Consider the following 25,108-nt stretch of genomic DNA (forward strand, 5'->3'; position numbering starts at 1 on the left):
GCAAAGTCCCGCGTTCCATCCCCAGTACCAAAAACAAGGGAGGTGTTAATAAAGATTCAACATGAAAATATACACGCATTGAACACAATGTCTGGCACATAAACATGCTTCATACATGTCACCTATTATAACTGTCAACTGTTTGAAATCAGTAGGCATTGTGGTCCATTTCTTACCATGCACTCAAGGATTTTCAGAGGGAGAATCCTGGTTTTCTTGACCACCTCTTTTCCTTAATTTGGTCATCTCACATCTGTTTATTGTGTTTGCTTATTTCTAGGTGATAGTAAAACTCACTTTGCTTTGCACAGCATTCTCTAGTTAGGCTTGCATTCAATAGGGTGATAAGTTTCTTCAACCTTGGAAACTGGGCAAAATGCAGTATTTTCATGATTGAGAGATCTGAAAAGTTGACATTGAAGATTGCCTTGTGCTCCTGACTGCATTTGGAATGCTCAACCAACATCCTTAGAGAATTGAAACAAGTCAGGCAATGGGGTAGTCTGCTGGCAATAGTTAAAGTCTCTGTCTTCATTCACTGAGTCACCAAAGAGGGAGTCAAGCTCTCATCCTTCTTACAGGAGTTCTTGTCTCTTCATAACGGCCTGCATCTACTTCTCTCCTGTATGCTGTAAAGGCTTTGCTGCATAAGAGAGGGTAATGGGGGTATGGATACAATCAAAATATATTATACATGTGTATGAAAATACCATATTGAAACACAGTATTTTGTAAAATTAATAGGCAGTAATAAAATATATTTTTTAAATGTTTCCCTGCATGAAGTTGGAGGAACTGTTGAGTGGATTTAGGCTTGAGATATTTATTTCCAGTCAGTTTAAATATTTGACCAGTCACAGAGTAAACAAGATCATGGATTAACCTTGGCAGTTAATCCTAAAAGAAAGTCAAAAATATCCTGGGAGCATTAACTTGGAAATCAATCCTTGATGATGACTTGAACTATTGGACACTGACCAAGCACTGTCTCCATCCTGACCATCACCCAACCCAATAACCCCAGTCACTGGGGATTCCAGGCACAGCAGACAAAGTTTCCTCAGGGCCCTCCCTCCTCCCATCCTCTTAGGGTTCTAGGATGAACTCAACCACAAAATGGGTCATTTAAGCCCAGAATGGAGATGACGGCTGTCATGGAAGGATGTTGGGACCCTGCCCAACATAAACGTCTGGCAGGGTAATTAATGAGATGAGACTTGATTTACACTGAGCCATTTTCCTGTTGGTGTGAATGCAAGGTTACTGCTTCACCCTGGGAAGCCATAGCTATCTATTCATACAGTAAGACTGTCCTCAGGAAAACCCTGAGATGAGAGCTCAAGGCTAGTTATTTCTGGAGGAATGACACATGTACATTCCACAGGTAAATGCTCTGCTTCTCTACTGAGCAGAAGCTCTGAGATGAGGAAGTGTGTGCAAATATTTTTCTTTGTGTTTGTATCTCTGGCTGTCTCTCCCACATACATACACATACCAAACACCAAATTCCAGGGGGATATTTATATGAGACAAATATTAGTTTAAAGATTTGGAGGGGAAGAAAAAGCCAAATGGGGCAAATGAACCTAAAGGAGTATGTGATCATTTTTATCACTCACTACCAACTACCAATCCTACTAATTATAACATGACCCAGTGAGCTAGGTAAGGTGGTATGGGTGGGATTGCAACTTAAATTCTATCCTCTTACAATATGCTAACAGTTTAACTGCTAATACTCTGGAATATGACTTTATTTATAAACAGAATACGGAGATGATCAAGTTAAATAGAGATCAGTAGAGTGAGCAGTAATACAATATGACTGATACCCTCACAAAAAAGGGAAATTTGTGCATAGGACATGCACAGAAGCAAGACATTGGGAAGAGATACATGAAAATGGCCATGTACAACTCAGAGAAAGACCTGGAGTAGATCCTTTTTCCACAACACTCAGAAGGACCTATTCAGCAGTCATCCTGACTTCTAGTGTCTGGAACTGTGAAGCAATATATTTCTGTTGTTGAAACCTCCTGATTGTGGTCCTTTGTTATGGTAATAGTGTGGATCAAAGTAACAGAAGCATCTTTCAAGCCTGCAGCAGAAGACTTTCAGGCTCTTGGAAATGTCCTCTCTTTATTCTGGCCTGGACCACAAACTGCAAACACCTGAGTAGCGTTTGGTAATAGTTCCAGGACTCTTATCATCCATATGAGCAATATTAATGGACAAGGTTTAAAGACTCATCCTTCTAATTACTTCTTCAACATGTGTTCTCCATAGGCCAGGAAAATAGCAAACAATATATAGCCCCAGAAAGCGCCGTGGGTTTTATCCTTTCACTGTAAATCTTCCATATGTCTATCTGCATACTGATGTCTGTATGCATTATTGTCTGACTAACTATGAGCTCCCAATTGAAGTAGCCATCATAAGGTTAGAGAAATGCTGACCTCATGTGCAGATGGGTTTAGAAAGAGCAGAAGTGACTGGCACCAGTCACCCAGGGGCTGATACAACTAGCCATCATCCTCTTTCCACATCTAAGACTTTGTTCTCTTGGCCACATTTGCTTCTATCCACAGAATCAACTTTTACTATGGGAACCTGATAGAATTCCCCCTTCCTCTCTGTGGGAATCTCTCCTTTTATTCCCCTCTCTGGTGGGAAAGGAAAAAGATAGGGACTTGCCATAGAATGGGGCCTGAGAGGTTGTCTGGGTCTTGCACAATATTTACACTAAGTGGTTTGCCAGACTCTGACTAAACACCTGCAGCAACGGGAAACTTAACATCTTAATTTTAGACAACACTGATGATTACAAATTCCTTGACAGCAAACCAAAAACTTGCTAGCCTATTGAGGGTAAAGACTTTTTCCCTTATCTTTTAAGTCACTCAGTTTGAGTTGATGCCCAGAGCCTTTCGTCCTCCTAAGTTTCTGTAATGATTACAATGGTGACATTGATTCACATGACACCTCCTGTATACAGGGGATCACATCAAAGCAAAACTCCTTTCTGGGTAGTGGGCTCTGTGCAGTGTCCTCTTTTAGTATCCTCTTGGGGAGTGAAGTTGAACAGAATGACAGGGATAATGGCTCCAGTTTCAAAGGATCCACAGCGCATCTGATTTGAAGAACTGGGCTTCTACCACAAGGAGGACAATTCATTTCTTTGGAAGGAGCAAGTCAGGTGAAAGCTAAGCAATGGCCATGGCCTACTCAGGTTTGCTCTTTTGTGCATGCTGAATGATGTCGCAGTTCTTCCACTCAGGATTCCTCTTGGGAGCATTCTCTCTTCCCTTAAAATAAATAGCCACTGACACCATGGATAGATGGTTCTAAATACAAAAGTAGAAGCCAGATGGAGGGCAGTGAACTTGGTTTTGTAGTTCCAGCCTTGTAACTTTGCATATATCACTGAACTTTCTTTAAAATTGCATTCCCATTCTCCTGGACAAGAAGGCCAAAGTTAGAAGGAGAGTTGAGCTCCAAGAGCTCCATATTCTTTAGGTCTGTGTGCTCATAGATGCCCTCTGCCACCCACTCTAGCCACTTCCCAGTCAGAGGAAATTCCTGGTAGATGAGTTAGACTGGATTGAAATGAAAACAAAATTCTTCAGTTGGCTGAGCTAGTTTGGATGGTTACTCTTAAAAATAAATAACTGCTACCATATGTTGAGTGATTACTATAATGCCAGCTATGCTCATTTCACTTAATCGTCCAAAGTTCCTATGAAGCAGGTAGCAATCTTTACTCCAGAAGTGAAAAAAGCCAAGGTTTACATCAGTCAAGTAACTTGCCCACACTTACCAGCTGGCAAATGTGGAGTCAGAATTATAATCTAGGCAGAATGATGTCAGAGCCCAGTCTCTTAGTCTTCGTAGTATTTTGGAGTCATGTTGAAAAGTGCATGGGTATATATGTGCTCACATCCATGAAATCTGCATACACACATTTATAAAATCATCTCTGTATTTTATTATCAATCTATCAGTATGTGTGTGTGTGTGTGTGTGTGTGTCTATAGCAATATATGACCCCCAATTAGGGCAAAAATTTGTTAAATAGATGAAGATCATGTTTCACTGTCTAAAATTATTTAAAGTCACTAATTTCTGGATAGACTCAAGGAGAGGGAGTATGTGAAGTTAACATTCCAGTAATAAATAGTGAGAAAATCAGACATCTTCAAATTCTTGCAAGCACTATTTTAGTCCAATTTTGATACTTAGAAAATACTGCTCTTCTCAACACCATATTCCATTCTTAAATTAACAAATACTTAAAAAATTTCAGAGACCATATCCCATAAAGACATCTCCCAGCTAGCACCTATCATTTTCATCAATAAAAATAAAATAACCTGTGCACACTGTTAAAAAGCGTAAATATTGAAGAAGATAGAGCATGAAAAATAAGAAACTTTCCTTACCCTTGTGTCATTTTCAAATACTCTTCACAGATAAAACTATCATTAATATTTTTCCCAATCTTTTCTACAAAAGAGTTCATACTCCTGACACTGAGTAGCTTCTGTCTCCTTTTTTCCTTAGCATGTATCTTGGGAGTATGACTCCACTGCAGTGCACCAGGCTCTGACTCAATGGTTTCAATGGGTAATCAATACCAATATTAATGAAACAGATAATGACAATAACCACACTTATTAAGCCTTAACTTTGTGCCACTAGCTCTTCTAAACCCTTTACGTGGCTTTATTCATTTAATTCTCCCAAAGCCTGATGGGGGTGTTCTGCTGGGTGTCTTCCATTAGCCCATCCCCTCCCCAATCCACAGTGCATCCTGTTATTCAGGGAGAGCAGCATCAGACCCCTGGTCTCTGGCTTTCAGGTGAATGGCAATAGAAGAAATAGAAGAGAGGGTAGAGATTAAGGGGTATTTGATCCCTTGGGTCTCCACACTAACGTCTCTCCTCTTGGGACCGCAGGCTGTGGCTTCTGTTGGACAGCCCATTTTGCACAGCAGTCTATCTGCATGACAGGATCTGTGCCTTGCTCACTCGTTCTTGGCAATGGCTCACCATGTTTGCCAACTTGGAATTAGGGTACAGTCAGCTTTACCCAGTTCACACCCTTGTAAACATTCTTTTCTTTAAAATGACTTTAAATTAGTTGGTTTCAGTATACAACTTATTTCTTCCAGGATGCTTATGCATATAAACATGTGGCACAACCTCCATGATACTACTGACAAAGAAAGACAAGAATTTACCCGCCTGTGCAAGGTTCTTGGCCTATGGTGGGAGCTGGGCTAGATCCATGAATTTACCCCCAGACGCTGTGCTTTCACCCCTGTACTTACTTGCTCCCTTGCCACCGAATAACCCTGCTACGGACTCACCTTCATGTATATTCACATGACACTTCAGTAGTTTGCAGGATTTTGCTCATACCAAAGTTTCTATGAATATCTTTTTATGTCTACTTTGTTAAATGTATAGAATTTTTTCTATAGGCACATTCAATGTATATGCATAATTTTTAATTTGAAGAGGTATTTCAAAATTGCTACCTCAGTTAATCAAATGAATTTCACTCCAGTACTATGATCCAGTAATTTGACTCTAAGTGAATGAAGAAAAATTTAACTGTATAGACACACAGACACAGACCATATACTAAAGAAATGCCCTCACAATTTATAAAGGGACGTGTATAAGAAACATCATGCAGCTCTTTAGGGTGTTGTCATTTGCATTTTATTTTTGTTTTGTTTTAAAGGGCAAAGTACCCAGTGCAGAGGTGGGAAGTTGGTGGCAGGTGGGAGTCCATCACTGGGGAAATTCTTAGGTAAATTATAATGGGTTCACACTGCGGGATTTTGTAAAACAGGTTGAAGCAATAGTTTAAATGTCTACACAGTAATATTATAAATATAATTCCGAGTGAAAAAGTAGAAGTATCCTATAATTTTCTATATTAAAACTACATCCAAATAAGCCACAAATGTGTAAATACTGAATAGTTTCTCTGGTGTGAATAAACTGTAATAGTACATAAGGTCCTAATGAGATAACTGACATTGTGAAATGGGAAGAAAACGGCTAAAGATGGAGGGAAGGTGGGAAGGGTAGGGGAAGGGTTATAAGGGAAAAGAAAAATATATGAGAAAATGAAAAAATGGAAATAAAGTGTTGGTAAACAGGGAGGGGAGGGGGGGTGTAAGGACAGCAGGGACAAGGGGAAAATGAGAACCAAGACCTGTCATGTACAGGTACAAGATCCCAATGATGAATATCACTGTACTGTATACCTAAAATGTACCAATAAACTCAATAAAAGAAAAAAAACTACATCCAAACAAAACAGTTTCTCACATCTTGCACAAATTCATGCAAAATGATATATATCAAAAGTATCAGTATTGTCTAAGAGAGGTTGATACATGGAGTTAAAAGAGAATTCATGAAACAATCAAGACATGAAAGTGGGCCAACGATGGAGAAAAAGAATATCAAATTTCTCTCCAGAAAGATGATGCAATTTACATGACTACCCTTCATAATATAAGGAGTAGTTGTTTTTCCATAACATTTCCAGCAGTGAATATTATGAAAAAGATTTTCTAAAGCTGATGGCTATTATCACACTTAAATTTCTTTTCTGGTTAAGGATTAACCTTGCATTTTCCCCATGTGTGGAGTTGAACTAACTGTACTTTTTTTTTTTTCATACAACTCAGGATACTCTGCATTGCAAGAAATAGCCCTTGCTCTTCAGAGCGTTGGCAGATCCATCAGGAAAGTTTCATACCAACATGTGTTCTGATACCCAAAAATCACGAGGGATGTCACATGTCAAATGTCCACACAATCCAGAATGAAAGTGAATGTGGACTCCGTGGTTACCTTTAATCCCTCTCTCCTGTTCTGAAGTCACTAGTGTCTCAGGGATCCCACAACCTCTCCAAACCAAGAAACCGTTTGTGCTTGGTTAGTAACCCCAGCTGCATGTCCTGATCATTTCAAACTCTGTTTCAAATTCACTGACACTTAATTCATCGAAAAGAACTGCTCTTTCTTCGCTAAGCGACTTCATGTTGTGCGGCTGTTTCCATGAGCTCTTTTTGTTCAGCTGGGATTTTTTCAAACCTTCCCCCTCTACCCCTCCTTTACCCTCGATTTTTTTTTTTCTTGGAAGAAATTGATCTCTTGCCAAAAGTAAATGAAACTCTGGCTCCAAGCTCAACTCAGAATTTACTAGCTGATAAATTGGAAATGGAGAGTGGGCTGTGAAGGTGGGGGAAGCACTGAGGGGGAGGGAGGCTTTCATTTGGGGGCAAGTTCAAACTTGGACTAGGGAGCTATTAAAGTGTCCAATCTGTGCTGAGTCATATGGAGGAGGGGATCAAGGGATGATGCTGGCTTCCTGCCAGCCACACATTCCACATAGGTTGATGAAGAGCCTGCAAAGGAACTACAACAGGATCATAATTTCAGTAGCGTTTTAAATATAGCATTGGAAGCCACGTGCCTGACACTGAGCAAGTAATAAGCTTGGGCCTCTTATGTTTCTCTGGCTGGTGCCTGAGACATGTTTGTGAGACCCAGGCTCCCACTCAACTCTTCTTTTAACTTTGCTCACTGTGACCCTCCCTACCATCCTCCTCTCCCTCCTCCAGTGAATCTCCTGACCCCTCATATTAGATTAAAAAAGATTAGGTGGAGCCACGGAGAAGAGACGAGTGCTAAGAGGGTAAGCTTTCCTAAGGAGAGAGGAACGAAGGTGTATTGAGAGCAATCTTGTAAGGTAGGTAGTGCTATGTCCCTTTTCTCAGATAAGGAAGGAAAAGCAGAAAGACTTAAGCAAACTTCTCCGCGGTTATAAAGCTAGTAAACAGAGTCCTGGGATTGGAACCTAGTGTGTCTGCTCTACCTCTGCTCTTCACTCCAGAACCTTCTTCTCGCCATACCTCAGAGGATGGCAACTTTTGAACATTTCTGAGCCTTGGCACTTGCTGTTCTCTTCTTAGGCTGGGTTAGACAGCAAACAGTAGATCAGTCCAGTTCTTCGGCTCCTTCCGTAGCATTTCCTCGCTCAAAGACTGGTTCAAAGACCATCCCATCTTTCAGCATTAGTTTTTTCCCTGAGTGTGTATTATAAAAATTTTCAAACATGCCAAAAAGGTGAGAGATGGCTGCAGCCAACACCCAGGAACTTATCATCTAGATACTAGAATTAAGATTTTGCTATATTTCTTCCATCCTATTTCTCCAAACCTTTCTTCATCTACTCAATCCATCTTATTTTTGATGCGTTATAAATAAGTTGTAAGCATTAGTACACTACAACACTGAACATTTCTATATTCCATTCTATTTTACTTCATGTAAAAGAATCGTACGCACCAATTATCAAATGTTTGCAGTCAAACACTTCTGTGCAATCATATAATCATGGAACTCCCCACCCGTAAATTGAGTGCAACTCCTACCCTCACTTTACAGATGAAAAGACTTACAGCAGGGAATGATGACCACAGTTAACACGTACTATATGTTTCTACGGGCTCTCCATGTGCAACTGACTGCTCTTTCTGCTTTGTCTTGTTTAACCCCTCACAGCCATTCCAAAGGGTAAGTACTGTTAACAGAAGAAGAAACTGAGATTTAGGAAAACCCGCAACATAATAATCCCTAAATTGGGGGTTTGGATGGAGGAAGTCTGGGGCCACCCTGCTCTGACCCTCCCATTGCTTCACTTTCCTACGGTGTTTCCTGTCACTATTGTTCGCTAACTACAACTATGACTTCTCAAGGGCAGGAGTTCTGCTTTCATTATCCTAGTCTGAGGCTTTCAGCCAGATGCATAAGTGTTTATAAGTGTTTCCTGAATAGATTAATAAGCAATGAGGAGGGCCAGGGATTTGGCTCAGTGGTTCCACCAGCTGCCTGACAAGCACAAGGCCCCGAGTTCAATCCCCAGTACCAAAAAAAAAGCAATGGGGAGTAGTAGCTCAAAGCTCTATTGACCAAACTGTCCCCCTTCTAAATATTTTCTAAAAAGAGTTAGAATTATCCTACCACAGGGATATGTGTATATTCATGTTTACAGCAGCATAATTTATAATAGCTGGATCTTGGAAATAGCACATATGCCCATCAACAGATGAATGGATAAGGAAAGTGTGGTATTTGTACACAATGGAGTACTACACTGTTATAGAGGAAAAGATAATGAGAAATTCATAGGTAAATGTGTGCAAATTGAGACTCTAATGTTAAGTGAAATAATTCAAACCCACAAATTTAAATAGTGCAGGGTTTCTCGTATATGAGAAATTCAAACCACCTGTATGAAAATGAGGAGCCAAAGGACGCTAGATGAAAAAGACAAATAAAAAGATTCACCAAATTTTCCTATTCCATTGTTTCAAAAATATTTTAACATATACATTTTGTTTCATTTATACTGCTCATTTCTCTTAGCTCATTGAAAAGAAAGTTTTGTGCTACTATGTTTCTTTCTCCTCCTCCTCCTCCTCCTCCTCCTCCTCCCCCCCCCACTCTCGTTCCGGGGATCCAACTCAGGACCTTGAGCTTGTGAGGCAGGCACAGTGCCACTCAGCTAAATACCCAGCCCCATTTGTTTCTTCTTGAAAGAATCTTCTTTGGCAATGTCTTGTATATTGAATAACTATTATAAAGATAACCATACCCAGCAATTAACTAATTTTTTTGTTGTGAATTTTGTATTATATTTTCTTAAAATAAAAAGAGAAACAAAATGGAAAAATATAAATATATAACAGTGAGTTAAGAAAAAAAAAGAACAAGTATCTGTTAGCCCTCTGTATATGTACATTTTATATCTACAGATTCAACCAAGTGTGGGACAAAACTACTTTATATAAAATTTGCCTCTGTGCTGAACATTCAGTGCAGACTTTATTTCTTGCCACTATACTCTGAACAATAATACAGTGTAATGACTATTTATGTAACATTTGCATTATATTAGGTGTTGTAAGTAATTCAGTGACACTGTCCTGAAACTGGTAACTTTTGCTTTCCTCTGTTTTTAACATCGCTGGTATTTTCCAGAAAATACTTTTTTGGGTTTTTTGACATTTCTAATATACAATTTTCTTTGCATTAAAAAATTAGCAGTTGGGCTGGGATTTCGCTCAGCGGTTTGGTGGCCTGCCTTGCAAGCGCAAATACCCGAGTTCAATCCGGCACCCAACTGCTACATAGTAAGTTCCAGGTCAGTCTCAACTACATAGTGAGACCCTGTCTCAACTCCCCCCCCCACCAAAATAAATAATAAATAAATAAATAAATAAATAAATAAATAAGCAGAAAGCTCCATGTCTTAGCATGGAGTAAAACAGTGCTATTACTCGCAGCCATTCTAGACAAAGCAGTGAGGAACTTGGTAATTGATGTCACATGCTGCAGCTGCTACTCTTGCTTTCTTTACGCTAATAGGATATTAGTCAAGACTTCCATGCAAACAGCTCATAGTCTTGGTAAATTTAAGGATAGGTGAGCAACCTAAAGAATCCTGTTGCTCTTCTCTGCCCAGGCTGGAGCGCATACCCATTCCTGTGTGTTTTCCAGGAATCTTTCATGTGTCCCCTGTATGATGGACCCAAAGCTGGGAGGGCACGAAGGTGAAGTATGTCAGAAACTACCCTTAGAGTTTACACCGCATTCAAGGCACAGGAAAAGACAAGCACATTTTGAACTACAACAAGTTATAATGGGATGTTTTCTAAGAAAGAGACAGATTTACATTTTGAAGAACTTCTAAGAAAGAAGAAATTAAATTCCAGTGTAGAGGAAAGGCTCAGGGATAGCCTGGTAGAGAAAGTTTATTATTTGGGACAGGTTCACTTTTTAATGACAGAAACATGGCACATTGGCTGTGTGAAAATACAGGCCCAGGGTGTTCCAACCATCACGAAAAATGAGAACAGAGTACTAACCTGCATTCTTTGACTGTGACAAAATACCTGAGATGAACAACCTATAAGAAATAAAGGGGCTTTTACTCACAGTTTCAGTCTATTGACACTTGGCCCAATTACTTTGGGTTTGTGATGGCACGGTGCACTATGGCAGTGGGAGTGTGTGTGGCAGAATAGACTTTCTACTTCATGGTAGCCAGAAAGCAAGGAGATAGAGACAGAAAAGGACCAGGATCTCAATGTCAGATCTTAAAGTACTCACCCGATGACCCAACTTCCTGCCACTAGGCCCCACCTTTTAAAGGTTCCTCTACTTTCCAATAGCACCACAAGCTGGTCACCAAGCTTTTAATACAAGAATCTTTGGAAAACAAATCCAAACCACAGTAAAGACCCAGAAGCACCAAGTTTACCCATGCAGAATCTTAAAAAAAGTGACAATACCGAGGCTAAACTCAGCAAGTATTCTTATTATTGAGCACACTTGAACCATAGACATAATGGTGACTACAAACTCATTCCTAGGTTGAGCTTGAAGTTCATACAAGACAGTAAAGGCAGTGGTTGCAACTGTTCTTCTGAGTCATGTTACAGCAGAACAGGTACAATGTGGGAGGAGATGAGCCTGAAAGACCACCTCGAGTGACATGCCCTAATGACCCAAAGATGGGTTGGGAGTATTCACACTTTACTGAATCTCACGTGATCCCAAGAAACAGATCTGAGAGCTGTTATTAGCTCCAGTGTTTAAATGAAGAAACTGAAGCTAAGGAAACTTAGTCTCATCTGAGGTCACATTTCCTGGCAAGGAAAGAATAATTGGCTCTAAATCTTTTGTTCTTCCTTTAAGTCTTATGCATAGGGTAGAAAGATCAGGGTTTGTAAATGAATGTCATGACGTAGAGACAACATTTTGTTTTCCCTCAAATCTGGTGTTCTTAACTTTCTCTTCTGGATTATTTAGTTTTTAAAAATTAAGAAATTTGAGATATTAGTCAAGCCTGACATTGGGAGAAAATAGCCACTCATTCAGTGCAGTGCACTTAAGATCACCTCCTGGTACAGCTTTGTGGTTACAAGCACAGACTCGGAATTGAACTGCATGGGTTTGAAACAAGCTCACCTACCTAGTGCCTTCATGACTTTGGGAATGCTATGGGCCTCTCTGTGCTTCAGTTTCCACAATGGTAAAGATAACAATCCTACCCACACAAGCAATTGTTAGGATTAAATGAGATATTACACGTAAAAAACCTTGCCTAGATCCCAGTAATACTAATTGTCTGATAAAACCAGCTTGATCTGTCATTTAGCTCTCAGTGCACAGCTTTGTCTTAGACACTTCAAGCTGTTCAGATGACCTCAAGAAATGGAGATTCGTAAAAAACCTTGCCTAGATCCCAGTAATACTAATTGTCTGATAAAACCAGCTTGATCTGTCATTTAGCTCTCAGTGCACAGCTTTGTCTTAGACACTTCAAGCTGTTCAGATGACCTCAAGAAATGGAGATTTACTAAAGTGGCATTAAAGAAGCTCAGAAAATCCACAGCCGTTGAGCTGGCTCTCATAGATCTGCAACATCATTCTTTTAGGCTATAGCACCCATAAGTTGTAAAAGTTATGGCCAAACAAGTGTTTGTGTGCTTGTCAGCAAAGTGTAAATCCTTCACTCCTCTTCTTTACTTGTTCTGCTTTACTTCTTTTCTTCCTTTTGTAGGTGGTAGAAGGTTACGTAAATTACAGCAACCCCCCACCCCAACCATGGCCTGCCGTCTATTTTGTTTGTTTATTTATTTCCTTTTTCTTCATTCCCACCTCCTATGCTTTCTTTCTTGCACCCTTTAGGCAACTACTATCCTAGGTGGGTAATTTCTATCTTTTGGGTTAAATGTGTTCGTACAAAAAGTATATTTTTATGGATATATTTTTAATTTTAAAAAGTAGCATTCCATTACATAGCTCTCTCTCTGTTTCTTACTTCTTTCATCCAGCACTGCTTGCAAGTTCACCTGTGTTATTAAATGTTTATCTAGACTGTTCATTCTTTCTGTTGTACAGTTTTCCACGATGTATACCCACCATAGGTTGCACTGACGAATTTCCAGATTGCCTCCCAAGTTCCTCTCAGTACAAACAGTGAACATCAACCTAATAACAACAATAATGAACATCTTCAAACACATCCCCTTCTGGACCCTGGGGAGACACTGCTGGGAGGTATATGTGGGGCCCATTTTAGTCTAAATTAGGTTGACTAATCACCAGAGGGCCTACTTCTGGTGACAGCTCCACCAGCAGTGCGAATCCAGCTCCACACACTGTTTGCATGTTATAGCTTTCAAAAGGAAGCCCTTGCTTCTCACTCATTCTTCTGCCTTCGTAGTCCTGCTGCTTCTGCCTTAAGTGCACAGCATCGGCCTGCTGTTTCCTTTTCTTCTAGTCTCCCTCACATTCTATGGATTTTATCAATTCTCATGGCTTCTACTGACTTTTGAAAAAGAGCATGTATTTCCTCCCTGTCTTTTTGCTTTACCTTCAAACTTACTGACTTGATCCCTTGATCACTCTCTAGGCTGGAACACTTTCTGGGAGTCAGACTTTTTCCCCTTGGCTCAGACATCTGTCCCAGGTACAATAGATGTCTCCAGAGTGCTGAAGGTCACAGGACTTTAACCCCATTGACACTTGGGGAAGGGAATATTTGGTATTTTCATTAACTTGCCAATTTTGATATTAGGTACCTATAATTATACAGGGAACAGAACCAATTCTGAAAATTATTTTCTTTTTTTAATTAATTTCATTGGTACATTTAAGGTATACAGTATAATGACATTCATCATTGGTAATTTTCACTGCTACATAATCTATCTTGGTTCTTATTTTTTCCCCAATCTCTTGCCCTTCCTTCAACCCCTCCATTCCTTCCTGTCTACAAAGACTTTGTTTCCATTTTTTCATTTTCTCACATTAATTTCATTCCCTTCTTTCCTTTCCCCTTCCCCTCCCATCTTCCCTTCCCCATTTGCCCCTTTTCTTCCTATTTCACATTATTGATTACATATAAAATACATATTTAAAAGAATGATGTTGCAGATCTATGAGAGCCAGCTCAACGGCTGTGGATTTTCTGAGCTTCTTTGATGGCACTTTAGTAAATCTCCATTACTTGAGGTCATCTGAACAGCTTGAAGTGTCTAAGACAAAGCTGTGCACTGAGAGCTAAATGACAGATCAAGCTGGTTTTATCAGACAATTAGTATTACTAGGATCTAGGCAAGGTTTTTTATATGTAACAGATATGTGTTTCTCACACTACAGAAACTATTTGGTATTTACACTTTTCTCACAGTAAACTATTTGGTATTTACACATATCTATTCTATTTATGTCACCTAAGAGTATCACCTCAATGTGCATCCATTTAGCTATAAATGGCTGAGTAGTACTCCATTTTAGAAAAAAAAACACACATTTTCTTTATCTAGTGACCAGTTGATGGGCAATTGGGCTGCTTCCAACTTTTAGCTATTACAAATTGTGCTGCTATGAACATGGGTGCACATATATCACTGTGGTATGATTCTTTTAATTCTCTGGGGAGGATACTGAGCAGGGGGATAGCAGGGTCAAATAGGACCTCCAATCCTAGTTCTTTGAGGTATCTCCATACTGATTTCCACAGTGGTTGCACCAGTCTGCACTCTCACCAGAAGTGGAGCAGAGTTTCTTCTCTTTCCCCACAGCCCACTAGCATCTGCTTTGGGTTAATTTCATAATAGTGGCCATTCTTTCTGGAGTGAGGTGGAATCTCAGTGATGTTTTCATTTGCATCCCTCGAATGACTAGTGATGTTACACATTTTTTCATGTTTATTTGCTATTTCTAATTCCTTGTCTGAGAAGTGTGTATTCATTTCAGATGCCCACTTTTGGACTGGGTCTTTAAATTTGGGAGGTCTGATTTCTTAAAGTTCTTTGTATATTCTAGACAGTAGACCTTTGTCTGAGGAACAGTTGGTAAAAAAATTTTCCCACATTGTAGGTTGTCTCTTCACACTGTTGGTGGTTTCTCTTGCTGTGCAGAAGCTTTTTAATGAGAAGAGATCCCACTTGCTGATGGTTTGTGCTAGTTCATAGGCAGCTGAGGTTTTGCTCATAAAATCTTTTCCTACATCAATGTCTTCAAGAATTCTATCTAACCTCTCTTCCAGACAGTGTTTCTGTTTTAATATTTAGATCTTTAATCTATTTTTTTCAGTTTAGTGCATGATGAGAGATATAGGTCTAGTTTTAATCTCTGGCAAGTTCAAACTGTTTTTCCAGCATCACTTATTAAAGAGGCTATCTTTCCTCCAGTGAGGGTATGTGGCTCCTTTGGTGAAGATGACATGGCTGAGTGTCTCTGGCATTGTTTCTGCATCTTCTAATCTGTTCCACTGATACTCAGGTCCATTTCTTTGCCAGTACAATGCTTTTTTTTTTAATATCACAGTAGCTTTGGAGTATAGTTTCAACTTGAGGATTGTGATACCCCTACCTTGTCTTTATTGCCTAGAATTGCTTTTGCTATTCTAGGTCTCTTCTTGCTCCAAATGAATTTTTTAATTGTTTTCTCAAGGTATGTGAAGTATGCTGCTGGAATTTAAATTGGGATTGCCTTGATCTATATAGCAGTTTTGGAAGTATGGCTATTTTTACTATGTTGTTTCTTCCTACCAAGAAGTATGGGATGTCTTTCCATTTTCTGATATCCTCTTCAATGTCTTTTTTCAGAATGCTGAAGTTTTCAGAGTAGAGGTCTTTCATTTCTTTTGTTAGGTTGCTTCATAGTTATTTCAATTTTTTGGATGATATTGTAAAAGGAATTATTTGCCCCATTTCTCTCTCAGTAATGAAAAAACAGACAGTAAGTCTGTTTTTCATGTACAGGAAAGCTACTGATTTTTTTGTGTTAACCTTGTTTCCAGCATCTCTGCTGAATTTGGTTATTAAGTCTAGAAAACTTTTGGTGGAATTTTTTGGCATCTTCTATATAGAATATCATGTTATCTACAAATAATGACAATTTGACTTCTTCACTTCCTACCCTTATTCCTTTTATTTCTTGCTCTTTTCTAATTGCTGTGGCTGTTTCCAAAACTATATTGAAGAGGAATGGTGTTAGTGGACATCCTTGTCTTTTTCCTGATTTTAGTGTGAAGTTTTTCAGTTTTTGACCATTTAGTATGATATTGCCTGATGGTTTTTCATAGATGGCTTTTATCAGATTGAGATAGAGACTGTCTATTCCAATGTTTTGTAGGGTTTTTTATCATAAATGTGTGTTGGATTTTGTCAAATGCTCTTTCTGCCTCTATTGAGATGATCATATGGTTTTTCTCCTTGGCTCTATTAATATAGTGTATTACATTTATTGATTTGTGTATGTTGAGCCATCCCTGCATCCCTGGGATGAACCCCACTTGCTCAGGGTATATGATCTTCTTGATGATCTCCTGCATTCTATTTGCCAGTATCTTGTTAAGGATTTTTTCATCTATGTTCATTAGTGAGATTGGCCTATAGTTCTTTTTTTTTTTTTTTTGGTTGGGTCTTTCTCTGCTTTGGGGATCAAGGTGATGCTTGATTCCAGGAAAGAATTCATGAATACCACTTCATTTTCAATTTCACTGAAGAGTTTAAACAGTAGTGGCAGTAGTTCCTCTCAAATTGTCTTGTAGAATTCAGCAGTGAAGCCATCATGACCTGGCCTTTTCGTAGTTGGTAAGTTTTTAATTACATTTGCAATCTCATTGATTGATATTGGGTTGTTTAGAATTTTTAGGTCATCTTCATTCAACTCTGTTCATTTCTTCTATATTTTTCATCTTATTGGCCTATAGGTTCTCAAAGTATGTACTGATAATGCTCTGGATTTCTGCTAGGTCCATTGTACTTTCACCCTTTTCATTCCTAATTGCTTGGATTTGGGCCTTTAATTTCTTTCATTCATTCATTCTTTCTTTCTTTTTCTCTTTCTTTCTTCCCTTTTTGATAAGGTTGGCTAAGGTTTTGTTAATTTTGTTTATTCTGTCAAAGAACCAAATCTTGGCTTCATTTCATTGATTTTTCTTTTTTGTATTGTTCTCTTCTCTCCATTGCATTAATTTCTGCCCTGATCTTTATAATTTCCTCCCTTGTATGAGCTTTGGGTTTGACCTGCTCTTCTTTTTCTAGAAGGTTGAAGTTCAGCATCAGGTTGTGTAATTCAGCTCACTTCATTTTCCTAATATGAGTATTCACTGCTATGAATTTCCCTCTTAAGACTGCTTTCACTGTGTCCCACAGATTCTGATATGTTGTATTGTCATTGTCATTTAATTGTAGGAACAGTTTGTTTTGTCTTTAATTTCCTCTGTGACACATTGATTATTCAGAAGTGTGTTGTTCAATTTCCATCTGTTTATGAAATTCCTGTGGTTTCTTTTGCTATTGATTGCCAATTTCATCACACTATGGTCTGATAATATACAGGGGATAACTTCAACTCCTTTCCACTTACTTAAACAAGTTCTATGAGTGGTCTCTTTTGGAGAACGACCCATGTACAGCTGAAAAGAATGTGTATCCTGATTTTGTGGGGTAGAACACTCTGTAAACATCTGTTAAATTCATTTGTTCAAGAGTTTGATGAAGCTCTAGTATTTCATTGTTGACTTTTAGTCTAGTTGATCTATTTGTGACAATGGAATATTGAGGTCCCCCACTACTATTGTATTAGTGCTTATTTGATTTTTCGTGTTCATTAGTATTTATTTTATATAGCTGTGTGCACTAGTGTTTGGTGAATACATATTTGTGATTGTTATCTCTTCCTCTTGGATTGTTCGCTTTACAAGGATGTAGTGTCCTTCTTTGTCACTCTTAATCAGTGTTGATTTGAAATCCACTTGATGTGCAGAGAGGATAGCTACTCATCCTTTGGGGGGTTCTTATCACAAGGAGTATTGTTTTCCACCCTTTAACTCTCAGTCTATGAGTTTCTATTTGAATTAAGTGTGTTTCTTGTATGCAACATATTGTTCGATCTTGCTTCTTGACCCATTCTGCCAGTAAATTTCTTTTGATTGGTGAATTGAGACTATTAATATTGATGGTTACAACTGATATATATTGACTTATCCTTGTCATGACCTTTTCTTTTTGTTGCATTCTTCCCCTTTGTATTTAATTTCTTGTCATGCCTGGGATTCATTCTGCTGGGCTTCCTGGGGTTGTGATCCTTGTTACCTTTTCCTAGGATATTGTTTAGAATTTTCTGGAGGGCTGGTTTGGTATTCATGAAGTTCCTCAGGTACCCACTGTCATGAAGGTATCTTATTTCTCCATTAATTTTGAAAGATAGTTTTGCAGGGTACATCAATTTGGGTTGCAGGCTGTTTTCTTTTATGATTTGAAATACATTACCCCAAGCTTTTCTTGAGGGTTTGTGTTGAGAACTCTGCTATGACCCTTTCCTTTGTATATGATTTATTTCTTTTCTCTAACTGCTTATGGAATTTTGTTCTTCTGTTGGGTTTCTGGAGTCTTAACTATTATATGGCTATGTGCAGATTTTTTTTTTAAATCACAGATAATTGGATTCCTATATGCCTCATTTATCTGTATGTCAAGTTCTTTCCCCCTACTTGGGAAGTTTTCCGCCATTACATCTGTGAACAGTTTTTTATGTCTTCTGCATTCTCTCCTGTTTCTTTATTGACTTTGATCAGTCTTATGTTATTCTTCTTTGCATCATCTAGCATCTACTGGAATGATTTCTCAGGGCTTCTTACTATTTTTAAGAATTTTTTCTTTTCCTGGTCACTAATTGTAATCCTATCTGAAATTCTGACCTCTCATTGGCTCGTTCTGTTGCATAAACTGTTGATGGATTTTTTAATCTCCTGGAAATCTGTTTGCAGATGTTTTATGGATTCTATTTCTTTCCTATGTTGGGATTCCATCATGTTCCTCAGCTCCTCTGTTTTTTATCTGTGTCCACTCTAGATTTATTAATCATGTCTTGCACTATGGGCATAATTTCTGCTGCTATCTGAAAAATTATTTCAGATTTCATTTTTTTCAGATCCTCTTTCACCACCAGTTCAGGGAGTCTAGGTGGCTGAGTATCACACTGTTCCATCTCCTTTCCCTTTGGGGTTGCCTCAGATGATCTGGAAGCCTAGTTTTGAGACTTGTTTCCATGTCTTCTCATTTCAACAGAGGCAGCCTGCTGTGCCTTTGTTGAGGCAACTTTTTGCTCACCCAGTAGTCTTCAATTATCAGCAAGCCATGGAATGGCCTTTTCTCTACTGCTCACCAGTACACCAGTTCCTGGGTTCTGAGTGGTGGCCTTCTAGATTCCTGAGCTCACCTTTTGTCTGGGTGGGCTTCTGGTTGGGGCCTGTGCACACTTGGGATAGTATCTAGGTGTGCCTCTCACTGGGGCCCCTATGTAACTATTGGGGAGGGCCTTTGGCCAGGGCCTGCGTACCCCAGTTCCTTTTGTCTGAGGAGGCTTCTGGCTAGGGTCCCTGTCCACTTATCAATGGTACCAGCACAAGACTCAGGCTGTTGCTTCTGTGCCTGTGTAGCTCTTTTCCAGGTGGGCCCTTGCTGTGGCCTGTGTGCCCAAGCCTCTGAGGTCAGGGCAGAGCCCTGGCTGGGATCTGTCTGCAGCCCTGCCTCCCTGGTCCACACAGCTGCTCCCCAGGATCTATGGACACTTAGTGATGCTATGGGGTGGGTGTCTGGCTGAAGCATGTGTGCCTGTACTGCTCTTTTCTGGGTGGGCCTTTGGCTTAGGTGGTTGTGCCTTAGCCTCCGGCTGGGATCTGCCTGCAGCCCTGCTGCTCTGATCCATACCACTGCTTCCTGGGATCTGCCTGCACTTACTGATGCTATGGGGCAGGCCTCTGGCTCAATTATTTTCTATATAAACACAATGGGAAATAACCTGCTAGTTTTCCAGTGTTTGTCTTGGGCCCCTTTCTCCATTCTGCTTAAATTTCTTCCAATCCATATATGTTATTCTTTTTTTTTTTTTTTTTTTTGTATCAGGGATCAAATTCGGGACCTTATGCATGCAAAGCAGGTGGCAGAACTACTGAGCTAAATCTCTGGGGAAATCTTGTCATAATGCAAAGGATATGCCTGCAACATTTTTTTCCATACCTTTCTTTTTGCCTGACCAAATGGACCTTGTTCTTTTCCAGTAAATGTCACCTTGCAGGAAGATTTTCACTGGTCTATATTCTGAAATATATTCATCTGCCAGATGCTTCCATCTCTGATCACACATACGACATCTTCTTGTAATAAAGTGTTGTTCTACCACACAATATGTGAGGGGGCTCAAGGATGTGATTATACCTTTCTTGTTCACTGCTGTTTTTCTATTAGTCAATAAAGTACTTTGCATCTAGTGTATGCTCAAAAGACATTTGAGTGATTTTGTTGAATGTTAGAAAGGCCAATATATTCAAGAGACTGAGTTTATATCCTACTCTGGTTATGAGGTCTGGGAAAAATCACAGTTCCTGTATTATCTATCTCAGAGTTTATATATATCAATATTTTTATTTTCAAATCACAAGAATCTGCAAAAATATAGCAGGAAATTGTATGGCTAAAGATCACTAGATAACACTGTGCTTTTTAGGAGGAATTTAAATGTCAGCCTCTTGAGTAGGAGGATAAAATAATGCCCTCATTTTAACATAATTTCATAAATCAAAGATTGTCATCAACAAGATGTTAGAGATTAAAGGGATCTTGGAGCTTGACCTGTCTAGATATTTTGTTTTACCTGGAAAAGAAATTCAATGGGAATCTGTGTGACTAGCCCAAGTCACAAAGCTGTATACCAACAAAGCTCAAGAAAAGGGTCACCTCCAGTCCTGCCCTTCACATATCCCAAGACATGTGCACTGGTGGGAGAAAGCAAGCCAATTGCACATGGTCTCTGAATTTTTCCAGTGGTCAAGCAGCCTCCTCTCTGCTGCCAAGACAACCTTTGAGTTCAGCTTCCCACAAGCCATTATTTCTTAGAATCATAGAATCATCAAATTCTCTAGTGGGTTTTTTTTTTTAACTTTTCTTTTTCTCTGTGCCTCTCACTGACCCAGTTCTTTTCACTGACCCATGAAGGAGTAGCAAAAAGAGAGACATACACACTGGATCAGAGCCTTCCTGTGCTATGATCTGATCTATATTACACCCCCACACACACCCATGTTAGTTGGCTGTGTGGCTATCTGGGACATTCAGCCTCTAGATTTCTGATTTTTAAACAGAGTAAAGTTGTTCCCCGATTTAGTTTCCCAGTAAGAAGAATTCACTGTATTTACATTTGTTTCTAGTTGCTACAGCAATTAGAAGCAATGGCAAAAATAATCCTAAGAAGGGGTCCTTTGTACCCAGCTGTTTTAAAACAAGATTTTTCATAAGTATTTACTCACTTGAGAATGAAGCCCTTAAGTTCAAAAGTTCACCCTGAGCATTGCCCACTGCTTCTCTCTAGACCTTCCAAGAGTCTCACAAGGCTCTTATTTTTCAGGGCCCATCTGGTCATAAATTACAATTGATGTTAATTTATGAAAACAAATGACACCAGCCTACTCCATGACATTTTTAAATGGGAGAATTAGGCAAGGCAATAAGCAGGAATAAAATTAAAATATTCAGATCCCCTAGCTGCCCTGGCAATGTCCCAAATGATACAAGGACCCTGGGTATCCCCATTCCAACACACTCTGCTCTTGAAAAGTTACAGTTATTTGATCACGAGGCATGAAATTAGCTCTTTGTCATAGAGTGTGGCAGGAAATTAAACACATCCAAGCCTTTCTCTGTGTGACTAGAACCACCATTCTATGTAATGTTTACATCAATAGTGATATGAATAGAGAGCAGGTATGAGATCATCAGCATCAATGGATAACGTAGCTGGTGGCTGAATCCATTCTCTCCAGGGTCCAGGGCATTTAATTGATTATTATCAACAAAGATTTGGAATCAGTAACTCCAAATAACATCCTGAGGATGGTTTATGGGCAAATAGAGGTAGAGGCAATTTCAATATATTTATTGTGGCACTTTGATTCTCCAGCATTAATGAGAACAGATTGACAACAGGTAGTTGTCAATCACTGTAGGAAAGACATAAAGAGAAGGAGCTTAACAATACGTCAGTAACTCTAGGAAAGACTTTTGGTATTCTCTCTCCCCCCCCATCTTAGATAGGGTCAGGCTGGCCATGAATTCACTATTTATCCAAGACTAATCTCAAACTCCAGGCAGGCCTCCTGTCTCAGCCTCCTGAATGCTGGGATTATAGCATGAGCCACCACACTGGTTCAATCTCCATTTTTTTTTTTTTTAGATGCTTGGGCCTAATGCATCTTAGTTTTTTTAGACATGAATTATAAAGGTGGAAAGATGCACATACACACACAATAAGAATCTCTGGGGATGTGGGAGACAAAATTTAAAGCTTACTTTTATTTATAAAGGCTAACCTTTAACATAAAAAATTTTAGATGGAGATTTAAAAGGTGACTATTACCTCTTTTTTCTACTCCTTGACTCTTCCAATAAAAGACATAAGATCCAAATGGAGACCTAGGGACCAGCAACTTTATTGATGAAGGATGTTCTTCATGATTCCCTAAAAGGAAGGCTTACAGAAAATTGTTGGAAAATAAGAATTGGACCTTTAGCTTAATGGGTCTCCCTGGTCCACCAATTCAGATCTTGCTCTTCTGACCTATCTTTTTTGGAAAGCTGATCTGTGAGTCACCTTTCAAGTTCTCTGCATTGTAGCTTCAGCCCCACACCTGGACACAGGTGGATGACAGAGAAAAGGTACATATTCTCTCTCATCACCACCATACTAAGAGATCTGGTTCCTGAGAGTTTACCACTTGGCATTTATTATGAGGAGAAGACACAAGACTATGATCCTTCAGATCTCCTGCGAGAATGCAGAGCCAAGAAACTAAGAATCAATACCATGTGTGAACTGTGGGAGGCATTTGACACTGTCATCCACCATCTATTAAATGTAACTCAGTGAAAGTCAGGTCCCAGCAGTCATGCTAGCTATTCCTCCTGCTTCAGGAAGGAGCAAATAAACAGGTTGAGAGAAAACATGGAAATATCATGTTCCTTCTCTACTAGCCAAAGAGTAATGATGGGAAGAACGTAATTGTTCGTGCCTTCAGCACGCAGGAAGGCTATCTTAGCTAAGAATTTTCCTCAAGATGTTTAGAGGCCAGGAAAGACCCACATCCTTCTGCACTCAAAGAGAGAGACATCCTGCATAGGACAGAAGTGGTAACCACTTTTGGAGTGGTTTCATTTTGAGAACTGCATTCATGGTGAGATGTCTGATTGACCCATTCCAGTAGGTTTCTTGGTTGCTCTCAGGGGGTGGACAAAAAAAATCCCTGCCAATAGGAAAATAGGGGTGAAACTATGGTCCAAGGCCTAAGGTCTGGGTCTTCAGCGCTGGTAAAAAGAACCATCTCTAAGCTTTCCCAAGACTAACACTAGAGAAATATACAAGCTGTGAATCTTTCACTCTATGATAGAACTGGAAGAGGTGATGAAAGCTCAGAGAGACAAGGGGGAGAAAAAGTCCAGAAAAAGATTTTCAGAGATAAAGAGAACAATCCTTAGGGAGGCAGTTTGGAGAAAACACTTTAAGGGAAGCACGTCTTCAGCCTGTTTTTAACAGATGTTTACTAACTTACTGTCATACTGGAGCCAGCTGTGGTTGACTGAAGAGCATTTTTTATCACACAGATCCTTTGTGGTGAAAAAGAATAAAATTGAAAGTGGATGGCACCAGATTGTGTCCATGATTTATCAGTTTAATCTTGTCACCGCATTTAACAAAAAACCCTTCAGGGAGGAGAGGAGGAAAAAAGATAAAGAAATATATTTGATATGAATCAGTTATTTGAGGTCAATCGGGGAAGTTTTATAGTGCATTAAAAACCATTTAAAAAGGAAGAAAAATAATAATCCAGTGATCACTCATGGCAAATTTCCAAGGATAAACAATTTAATTTGGGCTGGGGATGTCGCTCAGTAGTATAGATGTGCAAGGCCATGGATTAAATTCCCAGCACCACAAAAAGTAAAACATAAAAATAAAGAATTTAACTTCAAGGATGGAACACTAACTCAATAACTTAACAGGTGAAGAATTCCTAGGATGGTAAGTCTTACTTACAGGTAATTTTCCCATTACCCTGACTCTCAGAAATGTGGTCAGGACAAACAGGGGCACCCTCTCTATATATGGCTCACTCTAGCACTTTGTAATACATTTGTAACATTAACATGAATACTCCTGTACCTAATAGAGAAATTGAATTTATAATTAAAAACTTTCCCACACAAATTTCCAGATTTGATAACTTCAGTATTGAATTATAGTTTTAAAAGCATAATACTAATTCTACAGAAACTCCAGAAAGTCATAAAGGAGGGCATGTTTCTCAACTGCTTGTAGAAGGCCAGTATTCTTTGATATAAAACCCATACAAAGACAGTATAGGAAAAGAAAATTATGATGGCTGTTAGAATATAATTTTCTTTTCCTATAATCTCTTTGTGTGAGTTTTAAATCAAAGCAATACAACAGTGCTCTCATAAATAGCCATCATGAATACATAGGTAAATAAATGTTCTAGATGAAATTTTGCAAATCAAATCCAATAGTAGGTACAAAGAATATGACCCCCATAGGGTTTATACCAGGTAGGCAAGTTAATTTTTGACAATAAGTCAATTTAATTCATTATATTAGCATACTTTAAAAATAAAAGGCATGTGATCATCCTAATACATAAAGTTTTTTAAATTTTCTGTTCATTCTAACAAAAGTATTAAACTTTCTTTTTTTTGGTACAGGGGATTGAACTCTAGTCCTTGCATTTATTGAAGATATACTCCTAAGTGAAATAAATAAGTCACACATGTGTAAATACCAAATAGTTTCCCTGGTGTGAATATTCTGCAACAATGCATAAGATTCTAATAAGATTACTGACATTTAGAAATTTGAAGAAAGGAGCTAAAGGTGTAGGGAAGGTGTGATGCGTAGGGGAAGAACAAAAAGGGAAAAGAAAAAAA

The 25,108-nt window shown here is 39.0% G+C and overlaps 1 long non-coding RNA gene across 1 annotated transcript in view; it reads right to left on the reverse strand.

The window, feature by feature from the left end:
- Nucleotides 1-353: 353 nt before the first annotated feature.
- Nucleotides 354-25,108, reverse strand: part of LOC117286366 — a 270,367-nt gene continuing 245,612 nt past the window's right edge. Inside the window, exon 3 of the long non-coding RNA XR_004517525.1 lies at nucleotides 354-643. This is a non-coding gene — a long non-coding RNA (uncharacterized LOC117286366). The remainder of the gene's footprint in view (nucleotides 644-25,108) is intronic.

The sequence above is a fragment of the Fukomys damarensis genome, unplaced genomic scaffold (genome assembly GCF_012274545.1).
Source record: "Fukomys damarensis isolate Sample0158 unplaced genomic scaffold, DMR_v1.0_HiC HiC_scaffold_16, whole genome shotgun sequence".
In the NCBI taxonomy this organism is placed as follows: Eukaryota; Metazoa; Chordata; class Mammalia; order Rodentia; family Bathyergidae; genus Fukomys; species Fukomys damarensis.